General features: G+C 38.9%; 1 long non-coding RNA gene across 1 annotated transcript; it reads right to left on the bottom strand.

The window, feature by feature from the left end:
* Positions 1 to 663: 663 nt before the first annotated feature.
* LOC133804812 (uncharacterized) lies at positions 664 to 9,093 on the bottom strand. Its single transcript, XR_009878643.1, has 2 exons — positions 8,897 to 9,093; positions 664 to 911 (listed from the first exon to the last, which is right to left on the bottom strand). It is a non-coding gene; the product is annotated as an uncharacterized LOC133804812 (long non-coding RNA).
* Positions 9,094 to 10,857: the final 1,764 nt, after the last annotated feature.

The following is a 10,857-nucleotide window of genomic DNA, read 5'->3' on the forward strand; positions in this document are numbered from 1 at the left end:
TAACGGTCCCTGAGTAGTAGGACGTTACAATGGTGCCTCCCTTCACTGGTTCTAGCCGAGGTAGTGGCCCCACTGAGAAAATGAGAAAGGCCCCAGATTCTTTTGTTCCTCCTGGTCCAGATAGGAGGGCAAGGGGTGCCTTTGAGGGTCATTAGGGCGGGGGAGAGAACTGGAGAAGCATTCCAGAGTGTGCACGGTGCAGGCGACGCCATCTGGGAGAGTGCAGAGTCAGAGCATGTTTTTTTTGTGGGAGTATCAGTCATTTGAGGAAAGACTGTCCACATGTCAGGAAAGAGGAACCAAAGAAGAGCGATAGCCTCACTCCAGCCAGAGTGTATGCCTTGACCCAGACCGAAGCTGAGGCTACTCCTTCAGTCGTGATAGGTCATATTTCTAGTGCTAGTTCTTCAATTACTGCATTGATTGATTCAAGAGCTACTCATTCATTTGTATCTACTAGAGCGATAGACCGTCTGTGTAGACCTTGTGATCTGTATGCTATGGGATTTAGAACTTTGTTGCCAACTGGGGAACTGGTAGCGTAATGCCCTGGGTAACCAAGACTGTTACACTGTGTATTTTAAATAGTGCAAGTCCCTCTAATAAAGTCATTTGGTCATAAACGTGTTTCTAAAGTTAACTGACAGATAAAGGTTAAAAGAGTTTGACCATAAAATGGTTAGCTTTCATTAAAATAAGAGTTTGGTACACGGGATCCCAAAAGTAATGTTTACAAGGTGGTTACAACCCTCAAAATTTAATTACAATTGAAGCCAGCCTAAATGGCAAAATACAATTTTGGCTCTAGTCCCTGTAAATCCCTCGGTAGTGGCAGTAGAGAAGCTGCCGATGTACACACCGACCCCAAAGCTCTCCAACTCATAGCTAGTCTAGCTTTCCCTTGCAAAAACCTGTACCACGTAGGACTCGTGAGCCAAGGACCAGCAAGAAAAATAAACTCAACAAGCATAGATAGCAACAATATATGCATAGTGACCTTAGATAAACCAGTTCAATCAACAACAGAATACAAGCAATAAGCTAGACAAGAATAAACAGTTTAATCCAAACATATAATTCAATCTCCATACAATAAGTTAGGTGTCGGCGCCCTTAGGCCGAGCCCTCTAGTTATTTAGCTGATCCCGACTCGCTTAGACTAAGTTGCGTTTTGCACACTTATCATCAGCCCCGACTCCCTTAGGTCGGACTTTCACATCAAACATAACAGATAAACAGGTTGCGAAACACTCAATCGAAAGTAGCACGAACAAACATGCCTATCTAAATATCTATAATCACAAATACATTTATAATCTCACATATGTTCATTTACAGGGGATCTCAGCCCCAATCACAACTCGGGTGTAGTTTTCTTACCTTGAGTCCTGAGTGAAGGATGTAGAGTGATCCCGAACATGATCCTCAATCCCGAGCCTTAGCGGTAACCCTAGTTACAAGCGACAATGGATAACCATTAAAATATAATCTGATTAAATGCTTTACGAATAATATACTAGCCTTTGGGATCTCGAATTCTACTAAACTGGGTAGTAGGGTCCTTCCCGAGCACTAAGGTTTGGGTTCCCAAGCTTAAAGCCCTCAAACAACCAATATTTCACATGTGAGTCGCGGCCTAGCCCCTTAAGGGTTGTGGTGCACTCAAGTCAGAGGGAAAATCCCTCTCTGCTGAAAGGCATAGGCCGTGACACGCTAAACCCTGCGTCGCGGTGCCTAGGCAAAAACATGAGGCTCCCAAGCCTCGAAATTCAAGCTGACTGCGACATCTGATGAACAAGGTCCCAGCGCGAGCCCCTAAAACCCAAAAATCAAGTTTTCTATTGCATCTTCCTCGAGCCTAATTCAATAATTCACACTCCAAACACCATCCAAACTTAGAATTAAGCCTAGAATCCTCATTCACACAGCCTAAACATCATAGTAGTTTAGAAATAATTACATACCCTCACCAAACACTCAAAACCAAACTTCTACTTCCATGCAAGCTTAAATTTCTAATAGAATTAAGCAGATTTAACAACTTAAAATCCTTACCTCTGTAATATCTCCACTCCCTGAGCTGATTCCCAAACACAGCAAGCTTTCACCCTTAGTTTCTTAGCCTCAACTCCTCAAAGCTCAACAAGTTCCAAGCACCCAAAGAGAGAGGGATAGAGAGAACGCGAGAGTGAGTGTGAGAGAGAGCTAAGAGATTTCTGTTAGGTTTTGGTCATTTCCTAAGGTCTTTCAAGCTTATCCCCCCACAAAAGACCAAAGTACCCCTGGTTTAACTCTGCTCCTTAATTTCCCTTAAGGGTAAAACGTTCATTTTCCCCATTTCCCGCTAATTCTTCGAGTCTTCCTACAAATTCCCAATTAATCCTAATATGCCTAACTAATTACCAAATACTTACCCACTAAACAATAAATCTCAAATATACGTTAAATTCCTAAAATACCTCTAGGCTCACCCCCGAGCTGGGTATTAAACCCCGTTGTGATTATTCCGCTAATCTGCTCACGAAGATCGCCTCAAGTCGAACGCTGCAAATATATCCACATAGTAATGTGGTTCCAATCATTTAACACATATAATCACATTTATGCCCTCAATGGGCCAAAATTACAAACATGCCCTTACTAACAAGAATGGACCCACATGCATATTTAATACTCATAAACATGCATTTATAATAATATTTTCATATAAATCATGCATGCGACGCAGTCACGCATTTAATCAATTAATCACACATATATCCAGTTATGCCCTCCTCGCATGCTAATGAAGGCACTAAACCTTATTAGCATTTTTGGGATGTTACAGGTAGTCTCTGGAGGTGGGTTAGAGTGTTACCAGTGGAGATAGACATTAGGGAGTTGTCTATGGATCTAATTGAACTAGTGATGGATGATTTTGATATGATTTTGGGAATGGATTGGTTGGCAAAGTATGGGGCGACAATAGACTGCAAGCAGAGGATGGTAACTTTTGAGCCTAAATGAGAGGAACCCTTTGTGTTTGTGGGGAAGGTGAGTGGACCACGTGTACCTATGATTTCTTCATTAAGAGCTAGAGACCTGTTGCGAGAAGGTTGCATAGGGCTCCTAGCAAACGTAGTAGATACCTCTAAGGTTGTTTCAGTTGAACTAGGTGAGACCAGGTTGGTGTGTGAGTTTCCTGGTGTGTTTCCAGAAGACCTGCTAGGGTTGCCACCACACCAAGAGATTGAATTTGTCATAGAATTGGCACTAGGAGCAGAACTAGTATCGAGGGTACATTATAGAATGGCTCCAGCGGAGTTAAAGGAACTGAAGATTCAGTTGCAAGAACTACTGGATCTAGGATTCATTAGACCTAGATTTTCACCGTGGGGTGCTCCAGTGTTGTTTGTGAAGAACAAGGATGGGTCATTAAGAATGTACATCAATTACTGAGAGCTAAATAAGTTGACTATTAAGAATAAGTATCCAATGCCCATGATTGATGATTTGTTTGATCAGTCACAAGGAAAGACAATATTTTCTAAGATTGACCTTCAGTCTGGCTATAATCAATTGAGGATTAAGGAAGAGGATATACCAAAGATCACGTTCCGTATGAGGTATGGGCATTATGAATTCTTGGTCATGTTTTTTGGATTAACCAGTGACCCAACAACATTCATGGATTTGATGAATAAGGTGTTTAGGGGTTATTTGGATAAATTTGTAATTGTATTCATTGATGATATACTGGTGTACTCCCAATCAAAAACAGAACACGAGCAACATCTTCATTTGGTAATACAGAGGTTGAAGAAGCATAAGTTGTATGTTAAGTTTAGTAAGTGTGAATTATGGTTACCCCAAGTAAAATTTCTGGGCCATATCGTGAGTAAGGAGAGGATTTTGGTGGATCCAACCAAGATAGAGGAAGTGAGAGATTGGCCAAGACCAAGCAGTTAGAAACTTCCTGGGGTTAGCAGGGTACTATCGGCAATTCGTTGAAGGATTCTCTGGAATAGCAACACCATTGAATGACTTAATGTGTAAGAAGAAAAAGTTTGTCTGGACAGATAGATGTAAGAACAGTTTCAAGGAGTTGAAGCAATAACTGATTACTGCTCCGGTACTAAGTCTTCTATCAAACAAGGAAATGTTCGTGGACTACTGTGATGCTTTGAGGCAGGGTTTGGGTTGTGTACTGATGCAAGCTGGGAAGGTGATAGCCTATGCCTCTAGACAGATGAAGGAATATGAACAGAGGTATCCCACTCATGACCTGGAACTAGTAGCAGTGGTATTCGCACTGAAGGTATGGAGTCACTACCAATATGGAGAAAAGTGTGAAATTTACACTGACCATAAAAGTTTGAAGTATTTCTTCACTCAGAAGGATTTGAATATGCACCAAAGGTGTTGGCTGGAATTGGTAAAGGACTATGATTATGAGATTTTGTACCATCCAGGAAAGGCCAATGTGGTGGCCGATGCATTGAGTCGGAGGGGTTCAGGACAGTTGTTCAGTTCAAAACAGATATCAGAAAAGTTGGCTGAAGAAATGACGAGAGCAAGAATTGACTTGGTAGTTGGTCAGCTAGCCAACATTACCCTTCAGTCTACACTTCTTGACAGAATCAGAGAAGCACAGAAGGAGGATCCTCAGTTGAAGAAACACAGGGAGAATGTCGTAGCTGGATTGGCTACAGGCTTTACTATTTCAAAGGTAGATTTGTTGAGGTATAAAATCAGATTTGCATTCCGATGGATTCTGGTATCAGGCAAGAGATTCTGGATGAGTCTCATACCACTCCTTGTTCCCTACATCCAGGCACGATGAAAATGTACTAAGATAAAGGCTCTGTATTGATGGCCAGGCATGAAGAAAGACGTGGTTGATTATGTGGCCAAGTGTTTAACCTGCCAACAGGTGAAGGCTGAACGCCAAAGGCCAGTAGGGTTGCTGCAGCCTTTAAGGATTCCCGAGTGGAAGTGGGAAGATATTACCATGGACTTTGTGGTTGGATTGCCGAGGACAGTGGGGCAACATGATTCTGTGTGGGTGATTGTAGATAGGTATACCAAATCAGCCCACTTTTTGCATGTTAGAACAAATTATATGGTGGAGCAGTATGCTGAATTGTACGTGAAGGAGATTGTGCGTCTCCACGGGGCTCCAAAACTGATAGTGTCAGATAGGGACCCCACATTCACCTCTAAGTTCTGGGAAAGCCTACAAAAGGCTATGGGAACGTAGTTGAGATTCAGTACAGCCTATCATCCTCAGATGGATGGATAGTATGAGAGGACGATTCAAATACTAGAAGATGTGTTGTGGCCATGTTTGTTTGATTTTGGGGGATCTTGGAGTAAGTATCTCCCTTTGATTAAGTTTTCTTATAATAACAGTTATCATGCAACTATCAAAGTACCTCCGTATGAAATGTTGTATGGGAGGAAATGTAAATCACACATTCATTGGGATTAGATGGGTGAGAGAAAGTATTTAGGTCCTGAGGCAGTTCAAAGGTCTAATCAGGCAATTGAGAAGATTAGAGCTCGAATGCTCGCCTCCCAGAGTAGATAGAAGAGTTACTCAGACTTGAAACGTAGAGGTGTAGAGTTTCAAGTAGATGACTATGTGTTTCTTAGAGTTTCTCCTTTGACAGGAGTGAAACAATTTGGAGTGAAAGGAAAATTGAGTCCTAGGTTTGTTAGCCCATTTGAGATTCTGTAACGAGTTGGAGTGGTGACTTATAGATTAGCTATGCCTCCAGTTTTATCAGGGGTTCACAATGTGTTTCATGTGTCTATGCTCCGGAAGTACGTATCAGATCCCGCACATGTGTTGAGTTATGAAAACCTAGAATTAGATCACAATTTTTCTTATGAGGAGAAACCGATTTAGATCCTAGACAAAAAGAATAAACTCTTGTGGAACAAGACCATTGCCTTAGTGAAAATACTATGGAGAAAAAACAAAGTAGAAGAGGCAACTTGGGAGCTTGAGTTAGATATGCGGGATCGGTATCCCGAGCTATTCAGGTAAAATTTCGAGGACGAAATTTCTATAAGGAGGGGATAATTATAACGTCTCAATTTCCTTAATAAGGCTTAGTGTCTTTATTATGGGGTCAGGAGGGCAATAATTGATTTAATTGCATTACTATGTGATGATATGCATGATTATATGAATTATGTGAGTTGTATTATAATATGACCATATTGGCATGTTTAGGTGTATTAAGCATGCATGTGGGCCTGTTTCTTATTATAATGGCATATTTGTAATTTTGACTTGTTGAGGGTATAAATGTGATTGTATGTGTTAAATGATTGAGACCACATTATTATGTGTATATATTTGTGATGTTCGACTTGAGGCAATCCTAGTGAGCAGATTAGTATAACAGTCACATCGGGATCAAATACCCGGCTCGGGCTGAGCCTAGGGGTATTTTGGTACGTAGTGCGTATTCGAGATCTATCGGGTAATGTGTAGTTATTTGGAAATTATTTGGGTATGCTGGGATTAATTGAGAATTTATAGGACTATTTGAGGATTAGCGAGAAATGTGGCAAATGATGAGTTTTCCCTTGGAGGCATTAAAGGGCTAAGGATGAGACTAGGGGCATTTGAGTCTTTTTCCCTAACATTAGATGGACCTAGGCTTAGAAACTTTAGGCAGCAATCACATTAAGCTCTCAGTTACCCTCTCTCTCTCTCACACACACATTAGTTACTCTCTCTCTCTCTCTCTCTCTCTTGAGGCTTTGGGATTTTTGGAGGAGGAAGGTTTGAAATTTGAGGCTGTGAATTGGGGAATCAAAGCTAGAAGTTGATTAACAGCAGCTTAAGGTCGTTTATATCAATTGTCTTGATTAAGTCTGGTCTGGTTTTCTTGAAGTGTTTTGAGTTTTGAACTCAAGGAATTAGGTTGGGCTTGTGATGAGGTTTTTGGTTTAGTTTTTGGGTATATGTACTGCTCTGGATGTATTAAAGATGTTTTGAGACTGAATTAGGGGTTTGGTGCCACTTTGGGGTAAATTCTGGTGAGTTTAGCTTAGGGAAAACGCAGGAAAAGTGTTAGGGATTTTGAGTTCGCGGGGTCGCGTTGCGGCTCTGTTCTTGGAGCATCGCGGCCTGCATGAACTCAGAGGCCTAGGGGGTTCGCTGAACTACCTAGGTGCTGGGTAGTTTGTGTCGTGGCGCGTGTCCAGGGAAATGCCTAGGAATTCTCTTTGACTTGTAGAGGGTCGCGGCACCTCTGAGGAGCGCCGCAACTCAAATATGGAATGTTGGCCAAATAGGGTTTTTAGGCCCAGGAAGGGTTCTACTTCCTGGTTTAGTAGAATTCGAGGTCCCGGTGGCTAGTATATTATTCTGAATCTTTTAGTTAGTTTAGGTTTGATGGTTATCCATTATTTCGTTGCGACTAGGATAACGTTACAGCTCGGGACAAGATCGTGTTCGGGGGTCGTGGTTAACTAACTCGCGCTTGGACCAAAGGTAAGAAAATTATCTGTGCACGTAGAGCAGGGCATGGCTCGATTATCTATGCTTGTAATGTGCTTAGTGTTATGTGTAAAGGTTTGTGATTATTATATCATATATGTGTTTGTGACTGAGTGGAAAGGGCCGGGATCGGCAATAGGCATGCTGAATGCAGGCTACCATGGCAGGGCCATCTAAGGGTGTCATACTCACCTGCTCGGTTAGGACCGTGAACTTGGTGTCTGGTAACGCACCTTGACCAGCTTAGGCCGTTGTTGTGAATTTTAATGGATGTATGTGGACTATCTGTTGTGTTTGATTAGTTATGCACTTATAGAAATGAATTGTGATATGCAATGCTGGTGAAGTTTTCTTGCTGGCCCTTGGTTTATGGGTGCTCTATGGTGCAGGTAAGGGCAAGGAAAAGGTCGACCAACCATGAGTTGGAGGGCGTTGAGTGGTGCGTACATGTTTGGCCTACTTGGTCGCCACGGTTGAGGTACTTTTGAGGAACGCAATGTAAATGTCTGATTTTTTAACCTAGGTCAATTGTACAATGACTTTTGAGTTGTAAATACATTTTGGGATCCCAATGTAACTCTTTTATTATTTTTAATGGAAGTTTAAATCTTTTATATGAAAGTTTTATTAAATGAGTCTTAGCTTTAACGTAATTACACTCTTGGGTCTAACACCTCAATTAGCGAGTCAAATACACATTTTAAAACCACACGGTAATGACTCTAGGGTAGTAGGGCGTTACACTTTAGCCCCTAATACTTTAAGGAACCTTGTTCTGCTACTCAAACATATCTTCAGGCACACCCGACATTAATCAAAACATAAGTACACCATAATAATATTAAATAATCATAATCACATAAATTACAAAAAAATAACTCCAAGGGTACTAAATTACCGAAATACCATTTTTAAGAAAGATGGATATTACAGTCCTTCTTCTCCACCAAGGATGTCCAAATCGTCTAAAGTTTACTCTTGGAGAACAAAATCAATGGGTAAGAACACATGGTGTTAATATTGTGATGGGTGTTATCAAGGTCTAGTCAATGTTAATGTTAATGTCAATGGTAAGTGTCTTCATGTTAATGTTATTGAGGTCTAGCAGTGAGGCTTAGCGAGGTCTAGTGAGGTGTCTTCATGTTAAATGTGATTGAGGTCTAGTGAGGCTTAGCGAGGTCTGGTGAGGTGTTATCATGTTAAATGCTATCAAGGTCTAGTGAGCCTTAGCAATGACTTGTGAGGTTTATCAATTTTTTTTTTTGGCAGAAAAATCCATATCTATTTAAATACAAGAAAAACCAACAACGAACACAAATATAGCAACATATATGTTCGAAATATGATAATAAGTGTTAAAAAAATACCCATCACAATATTAACACCATGTGTACTTACCCATTGATTTTGTGCTCCAAAAGTAAACTTTGGATGATTTGGACTTCCTTGGTGGAGAAGAAGGTCGGCTATGAAGGGGAACCGTTGAGGTGGAGGAGATGGGTTTAGGAAAGACATTTTAAGAGAGAAAAGAGTGAAAATAGAAAGAGGAGGGAAGTTATGATAAGCGTATTATAGGAAATTTGAGAAAGCTTAGAATGTTTTAGTAAGCGAAAAAAGAGAGCATTTAAAAAAAAAAAAAAAAAACACCCATATTTTAAGCATTTCTTGAAATTTTCCATATGAAATTGACAATACAATGGCTATCGTACATCACTCATTAATTTTTGGAGCTATATAATTAAAGTTGTTTGGTTATACATGTAGATATACATGATCACTATATTGTGAGATCAAAATTTGCATCCGGAACATGAGCTAGATATTATTATTGAATGCTTTTTTTTTATTTTTTTTCTTGTTAGGAGGAGAAACTTGAATTTTAATACTTTGTATATTATAAAGAGTTAATGGGTGGAAATAGACTGTTTTTTTAGTCAACTTTTTCCTTTGGTTTTGTTTTTGTAATGAGATGTTTACCTAAATATGGGAAAAATATATATAGTTTCTAAATTTATGGAAAAAAAATAATTGTACAAAATATGGTAAGTTTTGGAAAAAAAGTTTAAAATATGGTAAATAAATTACCATAAACTTAATTCTTTTATTTTCTCTTCTCTCCTCACGATCTCTCTCTCTTCTTCTCATTTCTTTCTTTCTCCTCCCCCATTTTTTCCTCATTTCTTATTTTCTTTCTCACAATCTCTCCTCAGATTTCTTCCGGCGATGCTACCTCCGCCGCTGCCTCCGACGATGATGACGACGAACTGGTTTTTCTTCCATCTTCCTCTTCTTCTTCTTTCTTTCTTTCTTCTTTTTCTTCTTCTTCTTTCTTTCTTATTCTTCTTCTTCTTCTTCTTCTTCTTCTTCTTCTTCTTCTTCTTCTTTTTATTCGGTCTTTCTTATTCTTCTTTTTCTTTCTTCAAATCTAGTTTTATTCTTTTTCTTCTTTTTCACATCTGATTTTGAACTTCATATTTGATTTTTCTGGGTTTTTTTTTTCTAAATCTGTTTAAGTAACCAGGTATTTGACTTCATATTTGATTTGATTTAAGAAATGTACTTAAGAAAAGTTGAGTACTATTATTTAATGTAGACTAGGGTAGTATAAGAAGCTACGTAGTTGAATATTTTAGGGTACTTTTAACATATGAAATCTTCTGTTAGCTGATTAGTTTTTTTGGTTGAAAAGGGCAAAAGTTGTCAAAAGGTTCTTTCCTGTGATGTTTAGATCAATTGGATATAGGTTTAGTAGCCAAACGTTCATCAAATAAGGTTCTAACATAAATATTTATGTGTTTATTAATTATTTAAAAAAATAGAACTAGAACGTTTGCTCAAAAAATATATCGATAGGTTTACAAAATTTATTCAGAATACAACTACAAGAAATAAAAAAAACAAGCAAACAAAACTTTTGATTTTTTTGGGTTTTTTTTTTCCAAATCTGTTTAAGTAACCAGGTATCATGACATCTGATTCATTTTATTCATATCTGATTTTTTTTAGACCTATGAGTAACCAGTCATGATAACGATCAATTTAGATTCTTTTGTTTAGATTTGATTTTGTTTTTACACTTGACTAAGTAACCAAGTACCATAGCAATTGGTTTTTTTTTTAGATTTGATTTTTTTTCAAACCTTGCTGTAACCAGTTACGATTATGATTAGTTTAGATTTTCTGTTTGAATCTTATTTTTTTCCAAGTCTGGCTAAGTAATCATTTACCAATGCAACTGTCTCTGTTTTTTTTTTCTTTTTTTTCAGACCTAGTTGTAACCAGTTACTTTCAAGATCAATTTAGTTTATTTTTTTCATATCATTTTTTTTTCTTCCAAATCTCATTGAGTAACCAGTTAC

Source organism: Humulus lupulus, chromosome X (genome assembly GCF_963169125.1).
Source record: "Humulus lupulus chromosome X, drHumLupu1.1, whole genome shotgun sequence".
Lineage (NCBI taxonomy): Eukaryota > Viridiplantae > Streptophyta > Magnoliopsida > Rosales > Cannabaceae > Humulus > Humulus lupulus.